The 16,093-nt window shown below is 38.2% G+C and overlaps 1 long non-coding RNA gene across 1 annotated transcript in view; it reads left to right on the forward strand.

The window, feature by feature from the left end:
* The window catches only part of LOC134762124 (uncharacterized), a 357,387-nt gene that overhangs the window by 319,889 nt on the left and 21,405 nt on the right, over positions 1-16,093 (forward strand). The window contains exon 4 of the long non-coding RNA XR_010141788.1: positions 12,194-12,274. This is a non-coding gene — a long non-coding RNA (uncharacterized LOC134762124). The remainder of the gene's footprint in view (positions 1-12,193; positions 12,275-16,093) is intronic.

Raw genomic sequence — 16,093 nt, forward strand, 5'->3', positions numbered from 1 at the left:
CCTTTCTGTTTGTTAGTTTTCCTTCTAACAGAGAGGACCCTCAGCTGCAGGTCTATTGGAGTTTGCTAGAGGTCCACTCCAGACCCTGTTTACCTGGGTATCAGCAGTGGTGTCTGCAGAACCACGGATTTTCATGATCTGCGAATGCTGCCCTCTCATCGTTCCTCTGGATGTTTTGTCTCAGCAGTACCCGGCTGTGTGAGGTGTCAGTCTGCCCCTACTGGGGGGGTGCCTCCCAGTTAGGCTGCTTGGGGTTCAGGGGTCAGGGACCCACCTGAGGAGGCAGTCTGCCCGTTCTCAGATCTCCAGCTGCATGCTGGGAGAACCACTGCTCTCCTCAAAGCTGTCAGACAGGGACATTTAAGTCTGCAGAGGTTACTGCTGTCTTTTTGTTTGTCTGTGCCCTGCCCACAGAGGTGGAGCCTACAGAGGCAGGCAGGCCTCCTTGAGCTGTGGTGGGCTCCACCCAGTTCGAGCTTCCCAGCTGCTTTGTTTACCTAAGCGAGCCTGGGCAATGGCGGGCACCCCTCCCCCAGCCTTGCTGCCACCTTGCAGTTTGATCTCAGACTGCTGTGCTAGCAATCAGCGAGACTACGTGGGTGTAGCACCCTCTGAGCCAGATACGGGCTATAATCTCCTGGTGCGCCCTTTCCTAAGCCCGTGGGAAAAGCGCAGTATTCGGGTGGGAGTGGCCCGATTTTCCAGGTGCCCTCTGTCACCCCTTTCCTTGACCAGGAAAGGGAACTCCCTGACCCCTTGCGCTTCCCGAGTGAGGCAATGCCTCACCCTGCTTCGGCTGGTGCAGGGTGCACTGCACCTACTGTCCTGCGCCCACTGTCTGGCACTCCCTAGTGAGATGAACCCAGTACCTCCGATGGAAATGCAGAAATCACCTGTCTTCTGCATCGCTCAGGCTGGGAGCTGTAGACCGGAGCTGTTCCTATTCGGCCATCTTGGTTCCTCTCTATCCATCATGTTTGTAAGCCCCCATGCTGACTAATCACAATTTTGATCTATGAGAATTTGCAATGCATTTCTTTCTCTTGATGCACAATAATCCAACTAGTAGCTACAGATCACTGTTTAAAAACCTAGGAGAGGCCAGGCGCGGTGGCTCAAGCCTGCAATCCCAGCACTTTGGGAGGCCAAGGCGGGCAGATCACGATATCAGGAGATTGAGATCATCCTGGCTCACATGGTGAAACCCCGTCTCTACTAAAAATACAAAAAAAAATTAGCCGGGGGTGGTGGTGGGCGCCTGTAGTCCCAGCTACTCAGGAGGCTGAAGCAGGAGAATGGCGTGAACCTGGGAGGTGGAGTTTGCAGTGAGCCGAGATTGCGCCACCGCACTCCAGCCTGGGCGACAGAGCGAGACTCCGTCTAAAAAAAAACCAAAACACCTAGGAGAATATTTATTGTAAGTATTTATTAAAGTCTTTTAAAGATCTCCCTTTAGGGATACAAGTATCCTCCTTATTAAGGAGCTTTAAATCTGCTCACTGTTTTAGTTCTAGTAATTGGATTGATACTATGCTCTATTTTGGGGTAGATGAATTATCTTTTCTAAGAGGTAGAGAAATTATTTTTTTAAGCTCAATCACAGATCAAGGAAGTATTTAGATGACTATTTATTTCAGCAATAGGAACACTATGGCTTATTTAGCCTCACCAAACACTACTCCAGATCTACTATCCAATGTAGTACTATCTACTATCCAATGTAGTATCCAATGTACTACTCCAGATCTACTATCCAATGTAATTTATTTCCAGATCTACCATCCAATGTAATTTATTTCAGCAATAGGAACACTATGGCTTATTTAGCCTCACCAAACACTACTCCAGATCTACTATCCAATGTAATTATCATCTGTACCATGTCTCTGATATTTAACAGCTATGATTTAACTGCTGCCACTCTGGATCACCATTTTTATAAATTAAATTCAGGATTTTGCCAAAGTTTCTACTCTGATTGCTGAACTGCAGCAGACAGCCACTACAAAGCATTTTAATGATGCTAGAGATCTCAATAGTAAGTATTATAATATCTGGATGAAAAAAATGTCCTCTACATATTTCTCCCAGCAATGATGTATGACAAAATTCACAGAGTATTGTCAATTAAAAATACTCACCTGAGCATTGGTTGCCAGTACTGTGGACATTGTTGATCGCCACAAAGCTGACTTGTCTTCATCCCTTCCAGATGTTAAACTGATAAAAAATAAAAAATAAAAAATTTTAATTTAATTTGGTACATAGTAGTTGTATACATTTATAGAGTACACAAGATGTTTTGACACAGGCATGCAATGCATAATATTCAGCTCATAGAGAATGGGGTATTCATCCCCTTAAGTATTCATTCTCTGTGTTACAAACAATTCTATTATATTCTTAGTTATTTTACAATGTACAATTAAGTTATTATTGACTATAGCCACCCTGTTGTGCTATCAAATAGTAGCTCCTATTCATTCTATGTCTTTCTTGTACCCATTGACCATCCATCCACACGCCCACCTCAACCCTCCCACTATACTTTCCAGACCTAGTAACCATTGTTCGACTCTCTATCTCTATGAGTTCAATTGTTTTGATTTTTAGATCCCCAACGTAAGTGAGAAGATGAGATGTTTGTCTTTCTATGCCTGGTTTATTTCACTTAAAAAAATGACCTCCACCTCTATTCATGTTGTTGCAAATGAAAGGATCTCATTCTTTTTTATGGCTGAATAGTAATTCATTGTGCATAAGTAACAAGTTTTCCTTGTCCATTCATCTATTGATGGACATTTAGGTTGCTTCCAAATCTTGGCTATTGTGAACAAAGCTGCAACAAACGTGAGAATGCAGCCATCTCCTTGACATACTGATTTTCTTTCTTTGGGTACATATCCAGCAGTGGGATTGCTGGATTATATGATAGCTCTATTTTTAGTATTTTGAGGAACCTCCACACTGTTCTCCGTAGTGGTTGTACCAATTTACATTCTCATCAACACAGTAAGAAGGTTTCCTTTTCTCCACAGCCTTGCCAGCATTTTTATTGCCTGTCTTTTAGATATAAGCCATTTTAACTGGAGTGAGATATTTCATTACAGCTTTGATTTGCATTTCAGTGATGTTGAGCACCTGTTCATATATCTGTTTGCCATTTGTATGTTTTCTTTTGAGAAATGTCTATTCAAATATTTAGCCCATTTTTTGATCGGATTACTAGATTTTTTTCCTATAGAGTTCTTCGAGCTCCTTATATATTTTGGTTATTATATATTCCTTGTCAGATGGGTAGTTTCCAAATATTTTCTTCCATTTTGTGGGTTGTCTCTTGGCTTTCTTTGTAGTTTCCTTCACTGTGCAAAAGCTTTTTAATTTGATGGGATCATATTTGTCCATTTTGGTTAGGTTGCCTGAGCTTGTGAGGTATTACTCAAGAAATTATTGCCCAGACTATTATCTTGGAGATCTTCCCCAATGTTTCCTTGTAGTAGTTTCACAGTTTAAGGTCTCAGATTTAAGTCTTTTAATCTATTTTATTTTGATTTTTGTATATGGTGAGATGTAGGGGCCTACTTTCTTTCTTTTTACATATGAATATACAGTTTTCCCAGCACCATTTATTGAAGAGACTGAGTTTTCCCCACTGTATGTTCTGGGTTCCTTTGTCAAAAATGAGTTCACTGTAGGTGTATGGATTTATTTCTGGATTTTCTATTCTGTTCCATTGGTCTGTGTGTCTTTTTTTAATGCCAGTACCATGCCATTTGGATTACTATAGCTCTGTAGTATAATTTGAAGTGAGGTAATGTGATTCCTCCAGTTTTGTTCTTTTTGCTTAGGATAGCTTTGGCTAGTCTGGGTCTTTTTTGGTTCCTTATAAATTATAGTGGTTTTTTTTTTCTGTTTCTGTGAAGAATGTTGTTGGTATTTTGACAGGGATTGCATTGAATCTGTAGATTGCCTCAGGTAGTATGAATATTTGAAGAATATAGATTCTTCTAATGCATGAACATGTATATTTGACCTTTTTGGGTATCCTCTTCAACGTCTTTTGTCAAGGTTTTATGGTTGCCATCATAGAGATTTTTCTCTTTGGTTAATTCCTAGGTAGTTATTTTATGTGTCATTATTGTATGTGGCATAACTTTTTAAAATTTTTTAGACTGTTTGCTGTAGGCATATAGAAATGCTACTGATTTTTTTAATGTTGATTTTGTATCTTGCAACTTTACTAAATTCTACCAGTTTTCCTGGGAAATCTATAGGTTTTCCAAATATAAGATCATATCATCTGCAAACAAGGACAATTTGATTTCTTCTTTTCCAATGTGGATGCCTTTTATATATTTGTCTCTTGTCTGATTGCTGTAGCTATGACTTCTAGTATTATGCTGAATAACAGTAGTGACAGTGAGTGTCCTTGTCTTGTTCCAGATCTTAGAGGAAAGGCTTTCATTTTCTTCCCATTCATTATGATACTAGCTGTGTGTCTGTAATATATAGCTTTTATTATGTTGAAGTATGTTTGTTCTATATCCAGCTTTTTTAGGGGTTTTGATCATGAAGAGAAGTTGGATGTCATCAAATGCTTTTCCAGCATCAGTTGAAACAATAAGGTTTTTGTCCTATATTATTTTGATATGATGTATTACATTGATTAATTTGCATATGTTAAAGCAACTTTCCATTCCAGAAATAAACCCCATGTGGTCATGACGAATGTTGTTTGTTTTTTATTTTTTATTTTATTTTTTTCTTTTTGAGACAGAGTGTCACTCTGTTGCCCAGGCTGGAGTTCAGTGGCATGATCTTGGCTCACTGCAACCTCCGCCTCCCAAGTTCAAGTGATTCTCCTGCCTCAGCCTCTTGAGTAGCTGGGGTTACAGGCCTGTGCCACCATCCCCAGCTGATTTTTGTATTTTTACTAGAGATGGGGTTTCACCACAGTGGTCAGGCTGGTATCGAACTCCTGACCTCGTGATCCACCCACCTTGACCTCCCGAAGTGCTGGGATTATAGGCGTGAGCCACAGTGGCTGGCCAATAGATGTTATTTTTAATGTATTGTGAAATTCAGTTTGCTAGTATTTTGTTGAGGATTTTTTTTTTGTCAGTATTCATCATAGATATTGGCCTGTAGTTTGCTTTTTTGATTTGCCTTTAGTTTTGGTATCAGGGTAAGACTGGCCTTTAGGAATGAGTTTGGAGGTATTTGCTCCTTCTCTATTTTTTAGAATACTTTGACTAGGTTTGGTATTAGTTCTTCTTTAAATCTTTGGTAGAATTCATCAGTGAAGCCATAGGGTTCCAGGCTTTTCTTTACTGGGAGACTTTTAAGGCTTCAATCCCATTACTTGTTATTAGTTTCTTCAGGTTTTGGATTTCTTCCTGGTTCAATTTTAATAGGTTGTATGTGTCTAGGAATTTGTCCATTTCATCTAGGATTCCGGTTTATTGTCATGTAGTTGCTCATACTAGCCACTAATGACCCTTTGAAATTCTGAGGTATCAGTTATAATGTCTCCTTTTTCATCTCTGATTTTATTTGGGTCCTCTCTCCCTCTCTTTTTAGTCTAACTAATTAAAGGCTTGTCAGTTTTGTTTCACTTGTCAAAAAAACAACTTTTTGTTATGTTGATCTTTTGTATTTTCTTCATTTTATTTTCATTTATTTCTGTGCTGATCATTATTATTTCTTTTCTTCTACTAATAGTGGGTTATGTTGTTCTTGATTTTCTGGTTATTTAAGATGTATCATTAAGTTGTTTATTTGAAGTTTTTCTTTTTTTGATGTAGGTACTTATGCTATAAAATTCCCTCTTAGTACTGCTTTTGCTGGATTCTATAGGTTTTGGTATGTTGTGTTTTCACTATCATTTATTTCAAAAATGTTTTGATTTTCTTAATTCTTTACTCAGGAGCATATAGTTTAATGTGCATGTATTTGTATAGTTCCCCAAATTCCTCATTAATGATTTCTAGTTTTATTCCATTGTAGCAGGAGATGCTTGATATTATTTAAATTTATTTTGAATATTTTAAGATTTGTTTTGTGACCTAACATGTGGTCTATCCTTGAGAATGATCTATGTGCTGAGGAAAAGAATGTGTATTCTCAGCTTTTGGATGAAATGTTTTGTAAATATTAGATCCATTTGATGTATAGTGCAGATTAAGCTTGATGTTTTATTGTGGATTTTCTGGATTATCACGCCAGTGGTGATAGTGGGGTGAAGTCTCCATCTATTATTGTGTTGAGGCCTAACTCTCTCTTTAGCTCTAATAATATTTGCTTTATACATCTGGATGCTCCAGTGATGGGTGCATATATATTTAAAATTGTTATATTCTCCTATGAAACTGACCCCTTTATCATTATATGGTGACCTTCTTTGTTTTTTCTTATAGTTTTTGACTTGAAATCTATTTTTTCTAATACAAGTATGGTGACTCCTGCTCCTTTTTGGTTTCCATTGGCATAGAATATGTTTTTCCATCCCTCTATTTTCAGTCTACATGTATCTTCATAGCTGAAGTGTGTTTCTTGTAGGACACAGATAAATGAGTTTTCTTTTCATTCATTCAGCCACTCTATGTTTTTGATTGGAAAGTTTAGTCGATTTACATTCAATGTTATTATTGATAAATAAAGATTTACTCCTCCCGTTTTGTTATTTGTTTTCTGGTTGATTTGTATTCTTCTCTTCTTTCCTTTTTCCTTCCTGTTTTCCTTTAGTGAAGGTGATTTTCTCAGGTGATATGATTTAGTTTCTTGCTTTTTATTTTTTGTGAATCTGTTGTATGTTTTTTTTGGTTTGAGATTGGCAGGAAGCTTGCAAATACTGTCTTATAAATCATTATTTTAAACTGATAACAAGTTAATGTTGTTCGAATAAACAAAAAGAAAACTAATGAAGACTCTATGCCTTAACTTCATCCTCCTGCTTTGTAACATTTTGTTGTTTTTGTTTCTATTTTATTGTACTATGTCTTGAAAAGTTGTAGTTATTTTTGATTGGTTCTCCATCTAGTTTTTCTACCGAGGTAGGATAAGAGTAGTTTACACACCACGGTTAGAGTGTAATAATATTCAGTGTTTTTCTGTTTCTTTACTATTACTAGTGAATTTGGTATCTTTAGGTGATTACTTATGGCTCACTAAACTCCTTTTCTTTCTGATTGAAATACTGCCTTTATCACTTCTTGCAGGAGAGGAATGGTGTTAAATTCATCTAATAGAATTCTGCATTTCTTCTGTTTTATCTTGAATTATTTTGATTTTCCGCAAAATACCTATTTTGAATTCTCTGTCAGAAAGGTCATGCATTGCTGTTTCTCCAAGATTGGTCCCTGGTGCCTTATTTAGTTCATTTGATGAGAACTTATTTTCTTGGATTGTCTTGATACTTGTAAGTTTGCGTAGGTTTGGCCATTGAAAAATTGGGCATTTATTATAATCTTTGCAGTCTGGCCTTGTTTGTACTCGTCCTTCTTGGGAAAGATTTCCTGACATTTAAAAGGACGTGGGTGTTGTGATGTAAGTTGTTATCTCCATTCAGAAGCACCCCAATCCCAGTAACACTGAGGTTCTTGCACATTCGTAGAGATACCACCTTTATAGTCTTGGACAAGATCCAGGAGAATTCTCTGCATTAACAGGCAGAGGCTCTTGTTCTCTTCTCTTACTTTCTCCCAAACAAAGAGAATTTCTCTTTCTGAGTCACCTGAAGCTGGGGGTAGAGTAACACAAACACCCCTGTGACCGCCACCGCTATGGCCGTGCTGTGGCCAACCTGAAGCCAGCACAGTACTGAGTCTCACCCAGGGCCTGCATTACCACTCCCTAGCTGCTGTCTATGTTCACTGAAGGCCCAGGGGCTCTGTAATCATCAGCTGGCCATGCCAGCCAGGCCTGCGTCTTTCCCTGCGTGTGGCAATTTCCCCAGGACTAGGGTGGGTCTACAGGTGCCATCTGGAAGGCAGAATCTAGAGTTAAAAACGTTAGAATTCTACCTGGTGTTCTATTGTCCTGTGGTTAAGCTGGCATTCAAACCACAATACTCAATCCTTGTGACTCTTCCCTCCCTCTTTTCAAAGGCAGCCTCACCTCATGGCTGCCACCACAACAGGCCCACTGGGAATACTGCCAAACTATTGCCAATGTTCTATTAAGACCTAAGGTCTTTTAAGTCAGCTTATGGTGAATGCTGCCTGGCCTGCGACTCACCCATCAGGGAAATGGGCTCCTCTCAGGCACAGAGCAGGTACAGAAATGCCTCCAAGAGCTAAGTGCTGTAATCAGGGGCCCCAAGAGTTTGCTTGGTGTTCTGCCCCCAGTGGCCAAGCTGGTACCTACAGTGCAAGACAAAGTCCCCTTTACTTTTCCCTCTGCTTTTCTCAAGAAGCAGTGGTCTTGACACTACAGCTGGAAATGTGCTGAGTCTCACCTGAAGCCTACAAGTCTCAGGGTTTTACCCACTGCCCTTGACATAGTACCTGACTATGGCTGCTGGTTATTCATGGCTCTAAGTTTCTTCAGTTAGCAGCTGATGAATGCTGCCAGGAAGGGGTCCTTTCCTTCAGGATAGTGAGTTCCCTTTGGGTGCAGGATGCATCTAAATATGTCATCCAGGAGCTAGGGCCTGGAAAGGCCTTATGACGCTGACCCATACCCTATGCCACTGTGGCTCAGCTCGTATCCAAGATGCAAGACAAATTCTCCCCACTCTTTTCTCTCATCTCCTCAAGCAGAAGGACGGAGTCTCTTTTGGAGCTGTGAGCTATGCAGCCTGTGATTAGGAGAGGGGTGATACCAGCACTCTCTTAGTTGAGTGGGCTGGTGTCTCAGTAGGTCATGTGCCCCCTTAGTCCACTGTCTCTGGGTCAAGTTCAGCATTAGGACTCTTCTAGGAGTTGCAGTCCTTGTGGCCTAGATTGCTTTTCAAGTTTATTTAGAGCCCCAGGAGCTCTTTGGCCCATGATGGCGAGGCTTGCAGGAACTCATGTTCCAACCCCTGGGATTGGTGATTCTCCTTTTGGTTCAAATGCTCCTTCCATAGGTGGGTGTCAGCCAGGATTGATCCGGTTTTCCTTTTCTGCTATAGCAGGACAGCAGTGAGTTCAATGCCTCACAATTACTCTGCTCTCCTTTTCCCAGTGCACAGAAATGTTGTCAGTACCAGAATACCTCTGCTTGGGGATAGGGGAGGCATGGCACCAGCAATTCAAGACTGTTTTTTCTGCCTCTTTCTGCAATACAAAGTTAAAACCAAGTACTACAAGTGCTAACCTAATTTTTGTTTCTTACAAAGGTGCTTTTTTGTGCCATTGGTGTCCTTGTCAGGGGAACAAGCAGTAGAGTCTTCTTCTATTCTTCCATCTTGCTCCATCTCCTCTCTTGCACTCTCAAGCTGATACACTCTTATCTGGAAGGACAAGGCAAAATCTCTAGGCAAGGCGAATACTTCACTAGAACAAACAAGTGACAGTGCTAATCAAGGACAATAATACAATCCAGAATGTGTGTAATATTTATAATTTCTAATATTTAATCAAATTATCAAATCATGTAAGAAACAACATTACATTTAGCAGAAAAAGCTTTAAAGCAACTACTATTTATATATTTAAAAAATTAACAAATATCAAATTAAATGTAATATAATTTTATCATATAGATTGGGGATTTCAGCATAACAATGAAACAAATGAAATTCAAAATGGAATTGCAGAACAGAAAATTAAAATAACAATTTAAGGGGTTCAACAGCAGATGGGAAATGGTAAAAGTCAGGAAATTTGAAGACAGTTTAAAACAAAATATCCAATCTGAAAAAAAGAAAAAAAATAGGGAACATAAATATAGCCTCAGAGATCTTTGCAACATTTTAAAAAGTGTCTGATATACTTAATTATGCTATGAAGTGAAACTAACCCAGTGGTCGTGGTAAATGAAAGAAAGTTGGTCCCGCCCACTTTGTTCTTGGAGCAGGATGCTCCAGATAAATATCCCCTTTGCACCTCTGAGCTAAGATGGTTTCTGTAACTAAAGTGGAGCTGAGACTCTCTGGCTAGAAAATTCCTTCTACCATCTGCTTCAAAGGGACATCCAATAGAGACTTACGGTTTGAGATTTGGAAACTACCCAATTGGGACTCAGCTGTTTTAAGCTAAATGGACTGAGTTAGTTTGAATTATTTATTTGCATATACAGACCTCCCTGAGGACTGATGTGGGAACTTTCCCTATTTAAGCCAGACCCCCTATTTGTTCTCCAGAACACACTTTTGTTTACACCAGGGGTTGTATCCGCCTAATCCACAAATTGATTTTTGTTGTTGTTTTCAGAAAATAAAGCTCTATTTTTTTTTTCCCTCTGGAAGACCTAATGATCTTTATTTAACAATAAGAATCCCAGAATGAGACGAAAAAAGAAAGAAAGAGGAGGAGGAGGAGGCAGAGGAAGAGAAGGAAGGAAAACGGAGGAAGAAAAATGCAGGGAGGGAGGGAGGGAGTTGTTTCTTTTTAATCAAAAACTTTTAACTTTTGATTAAAATTTCAAATTACAGATGAAAGAACTGCAGTCAACCCTTATCTGAATAAATACAATGAGAGTTAAACCTAGGCATGTCATAGTACAATTTCTAAATAGTAAAGTTAAAGAAAAATTTCAGAAAGACCCAGAGTTAAAAGACATATTATGAACAGGAGACATAGGGGATATGAATTATACTGATTTATCATCAAAAACAATGACAGCACAAAATAAATGATATCTTTATTGTGTTAAATTAAAAAAAAATCCTGATTTCTATTTCCGGTGAATGTATCCTTCAAAAATCAGGCTAAAGGATAGATATTTTCAGAAGTATAAATCTGAGAGCTTTTGTTGTCAGAAGGTGTATGCTACAGAACATAATAAAAGGCATTTTATACCAAATGGAAACTCCAATATACTGGCAGGAATGAAAACAACAGAATGAATAAATGTTGGCAAATATAAAAATTCTTAGTGGTTAGTAATTTCAAATTCAAAGCACTTCAACCCTACATGAAAACTTCTGACCTATAATAATTTTAAAGCAAATGTATACATTTGTATGTTACTTTTAACATATTACATCATTTTAAATACTACACCTGCAAAGATTATAAAGTTGGAATCAGAAAGAATGTATCATGTTCAGTTTGGCGATCAAACACTAAAGATGGAACTTCATATGGTGCTATACCCAAAACAGATTTAAGCATGGTTTTTATAACATGATATATTGTACTCATAAAAATGTTTTTTTGTTTTGTTTTGTTTTGAGACAGGGTCTGGTTCTGTTGCCCAGGCTGGAGTGCAGTGGTGTAATCTCACCTCACTGCAACCTCTGCCTCCTGGGCTCGAGTGATCCTCCCACCTCAGCTTCCTGAGTAGCTGGGACCACAGGGCATGTCACCATGCCCAGCTAATTTTGCTATTTTTTTGTAGAGACAGGATTTTGCCATGATGCCCTGGCTGGTCTCAAACTCTTAAGCTCAAGTGATCCATCCACCTCGGCCTCCCAAAGTGCTGGGATTACAGTTGTGAGCCACCGTGCCTGGCCTGGTTAGTTTTTATAATTTTCATGCTTTACTTTCAGTTAATAAGAGAAAAAGTTTCCATTTGCTATTTGTATTTCTTACAAAGTGTGGATGAAAATATAACTTATTCTCAGTAAATCAAAAGTCTAACTTGCAGTAATTACTATATTTTCTACTTAATATTGAATTTTAAAGTGCTAGAGACATCTTCATGTTCTACATAAAATTTTTGATTAGGTAAATGTAATTATCAGAGCTGGCAAAACTGATCTTGGTGAATTATCTTCATGTTCATATGCCTATTCATGTGTTTTCTTTTATTATCAGTGGTCATCATGTTTCCTGTGAGAATATATGGTGAAAATATAACTCAAATTAAAATTACATATTGGTTCAAAAACTCACTATAGCACAGTTTTGGGGAGGACAATTCTTAGAGACTATTTGACGTGCGGCAGCAAGAGAAGAGAGGATACGCACAAAGACTGCTTTATACACCAATGGGGGGGCAGTGTACAACTGATCCAGGCAATAGTCCCCCGTAAATGATATTAGTTCAAACACCTCTCCTTATTTAATTGACCCATAATGAAATGTTACTTTCATTTTTATCTCAGCCATAAAGAGATAATATATCCAAAAATTCTCAAGGAAAAGGAAGAGATCAAATGTTAAGATGAGAACTTCATGTTTTAGAGGTAAGTTAGAAGTTTGGAATGGATGTCTGTGCCTTCAGACAGAGTTCCTGGAAATTGGAAAGACGGAGAAGACACACAGAAAAAAATCTGCTCCAGCAAACACATCTTTGCTATTCAGTATGATCACCATCACCTGTTTTCATTATTGTTTAAACAGAATGGAAATCATCAGATAATTATGGAAGTAAAGGTGGGCATATTTTATACTGTTCATTGTCATTATTGTATCAACACCATAACCATTATTTTCATCAATCTTTACTTTAAAAATATGTACAATTGATAGTCTTTTTTTTTTTCCATTTTTGAGACATGGTCTTGCTCTGTGCCCAGGCTGGAGTGCAGTAGCATGCTCACTGCAGCCTCAACCTTTGGGGCTCAAGCAATCCTCACACCTCAGCCTCTGGAGTAACAGGGACTACAGACGCACACAACCATGTCTATTTTTTGTAGAGATGGGGTTTTGCCATGTTGCCCAGGCTGGTCTCAAACTCCTAGGCTCAGTGATGTACCCACCCCCTCTCAAAGCATTGAGATTACAGGCATGAGCCACTGCACCAGTCCTTATAGCATTTTAAAATATATTAAACTACTTCATATGTTGATATTTGATTTAATAAAGCAATAGTTAATAATTTATCTTGTAGATGAATATAGTTAATTGATATTATGAAACTGTGTTCTATAATGATTGCCAAATAATGTGGGTCTACGATGGCTAATGAATATGGAAAAATATTTATTAATTACAATGATACAAAACTTCAAAAATACATTTTTAAAAACAGGCGGTTTTCTATATTTTCAATGTCTCACCTATTTTTACCTTTCTACTAATTTTAATCTTCATTTTTTTTTGTTTTTATTTAAATTTTTTTGAGATAGAATCTTGCTCTGTTGCCCAGACTAGAGTGCAGTGGTGGAATTTTGACTAACTGCAACCTCCGCCTCCCAGGTAAAAGCAATTCTCCTGCCTCAGCCTCCTGAGTAGCTGAGACTACAGGCACATGCTACCACACCTGGCTAATTTTTGTATTTTTAGTAGAGATGGGGTTTCACTGTGTTGCCCAGGCTGGTCTCAAACTCCTGGCCTCAAGTGATCCTCCCACCTTGGCCTCACAAAATGCTGGGATTACAGGCATGAGCCACCATGTCCGGCCTTCATCTTCATCTTAATTTACCCAGACATCACCCTTTGCATTTGGGCATTTTTGTCAGAACCTCTCTGTGATCCACATGCTATTCATAGATGAAACCTCTCATCCATCATGCTGAAAAATGTCTTTATCCTAAAAGCAGACAGGAACGTGATACTTTGCCTCTCCAGCTGGATTATTAATATTTGGACTCAAACTTAACTCTATTTTTGTTGTTTTCTTTTAGTTCCAGGGGTACATATGCAAGTTTGTTATATAGGTAACTTGCAAGTCGAGGGGATTTTGTGTACGGATTATTTTATCACCCAGGTAATAAGCATAGTACCTGATTGGTAGCTTTTTCAATCCTCACCCTCTTCCCACCCTGCTCCAGGCCCAGTATCTATTGTTCCCTTCTGTGTGTCTATATGTACTCAATGGTTAACCCACACTTACATGTGAGAACGTGAGGTATTTGGTGTTCTGTTCCTGCATTAATTTGCTTAGGATAATAACCTCCAGCTCCATGTTGCTGCCAAGGACATGATCTCATGCTTTTTTATGGATGTATACTATTCCATTGTGTATATGCAGCACATTTGCTTTATTCATTCCACCATTGATGGGCATTTAGGTTGATTTCATGTCTTTGTTATTGTGAATAGTGCTGTGGTGAACATACAAGTCCACGTATCATTATGGTAGAATGATTTATATTCCTTTGGGTATATACCCAATAATGAGATTGGGTTGAATGGTAGTTCTAAGTTATTTGAGAAATCTCCAAACTACTTTTCGCAGTGATTAACTAATTTACATTCCCACCAGAAGTGTACAAGCATTTTCCTTTCTCTGCAACCTCACCAGCATCTGTTATTTTTTGACTTTATAATAAAATAGCTATTCTGACTCATGTGAGTTGGTATTTCACTGTTTTCAATTTGTGTTTCTCTAATGATTACTGATGTTGAACATTTCTTTTTCGTATACTTGTTGGCTGCATGTATATCTTCTTTAGCGAAGTGTTTGTTCCTGTCCTTGTCCACTTTTTAGTGGGAATGATTTTTGCTTGTTAAGTTCCTTATAGACTGTGGATATCAGACCTTTGTCAAATGCATAGTTTGCAATTTTTTTTCCATTCTGTGGGTTGTCTCCCAAAACCAACTCTTAATAATACTCACGCTAATCTTTCCTTTTCATTTATTTGTTTTTGTAAGCAGGGGCTCTCATGAAGCCTGTTACTAAACATGAGGTGGTTTATTTTTTCAATTTAATTTTTTTTGAAATTTCCATCTGTTATACTTTCATGTTCTTTTTCTCACTTTTTTCTTGTGTGCCTATGTCTAATTTTCCATTCATTGGATGTATATTAATTTCTTTTTGAAATAGTTGTGCTTGTACTTTTATTACTCTGTTTTGTTCTCTCTCATTTTTTTTCTCACTGATCCCCCCACTCAGTGGAGTTGCAGAGCAACTGATGACATTTTTAATGATCAGAGCTGCTTTTTCCTCTTGTTTGTCAAAGAATAGGTATTGGCTAAAGACATCGAAAATGACCTTAGGTAATAATGATTGTCCCTAGTATTTATTGACAGCTTATTATATACCTGATTTATGCTAATAATTTTATAGCAATTTCTTACTAAATTCTTGCAAAATATGATGAAGTATTACCATAGATCTTTAAAGATGAGGAAACAGTCTCACAGTATATTGTAGAGACAATACTATTTTTTATCTGTTTTTTTTTATTTCTAATACAGAAAAAAAAAAACTGTATTACCCAAAATTTCTTTGTAGGCATATGACTGGGTTCTGTCAACAAGGCTCCCCCAGGGATGACAGATGCCATTTTTAAGTCAGACCATTAGTTCTTGAGGGTAGTGATATTTTGTATTTTTCTTCTTCTCCTTCCACAGTGATCTCAAAGGTCACATTATTGTCCTGTCAATGCTATTATGTGAAAAAAGCCTGGATTCTTAGGCTATCATTTTTAAAAAGTGCTGCCTGATCAACATGAAAGAGAAATAAAAGCTAATAATGTTAAGCTGTGGAACTTTTGAGAATATGTATAATACCTGTTATGACTGTGAGTGAGGGGTCCAGCTCCAGGCAAAATCTTTTGTAAAATATTTGACTGACTATAGGCAGTTGCAAAGGCTTTGCCTTCCAAGCCTCATGAGGGAAAGCTACCCTTCCCACAGCACACGTGGTGGTGCCTTACAGTTTTCTCAAAAGAGTTATACTCAGGACTCAGTCCCTCTTAGCCTTCTCAAAAGAGTTATACTCAGGACTCAGTCCCTCTTAGCCATCCATAGTCATAGGCATGTTTGCATTACTAGCTCAGGCCCTTCAGTTTAGAGATTTCTTATCGGGGAAGGCATGCTTCAGCTCAAGCACTTTTCAGGTGCCTCTGTGAAGACTGCCTTATCTAAACACTTTTCTCCATTCTTACTCAGTACTTCTCCACCTTTCCCTACCCTCAAACCAAGGAAGCAGTGTCTCTTTCAGAGAAATGGAACTCGAGGGAAGTGACATCATATTTTGTCCCTTGCTTACATGGCCACGGTAAGAACAAGCTTGATGATTATGTTCAGTTTGATTCATTATATTGTTTGACTACCTGGACACCTGGCAGCTTGACAGAGAGATGTTAAAAAAACTACAAACACTCAGTTCTTAA

This window comes from Pongo abelii, chromosome 9, assembly GCF_028885655.2.
Source record: "Pongo abelii isolate AG06213 chromosome 9, NHGRI_mPonAbe1-v2.0_pri, whole genome shotgun sequence".
NCBI classification, from domain to species: domain Eukaryota; kingdom Metazoa; phylum Chordata; class Mammalia; order Primates; family Hominidae; genus Pongo; species Pongo abelii.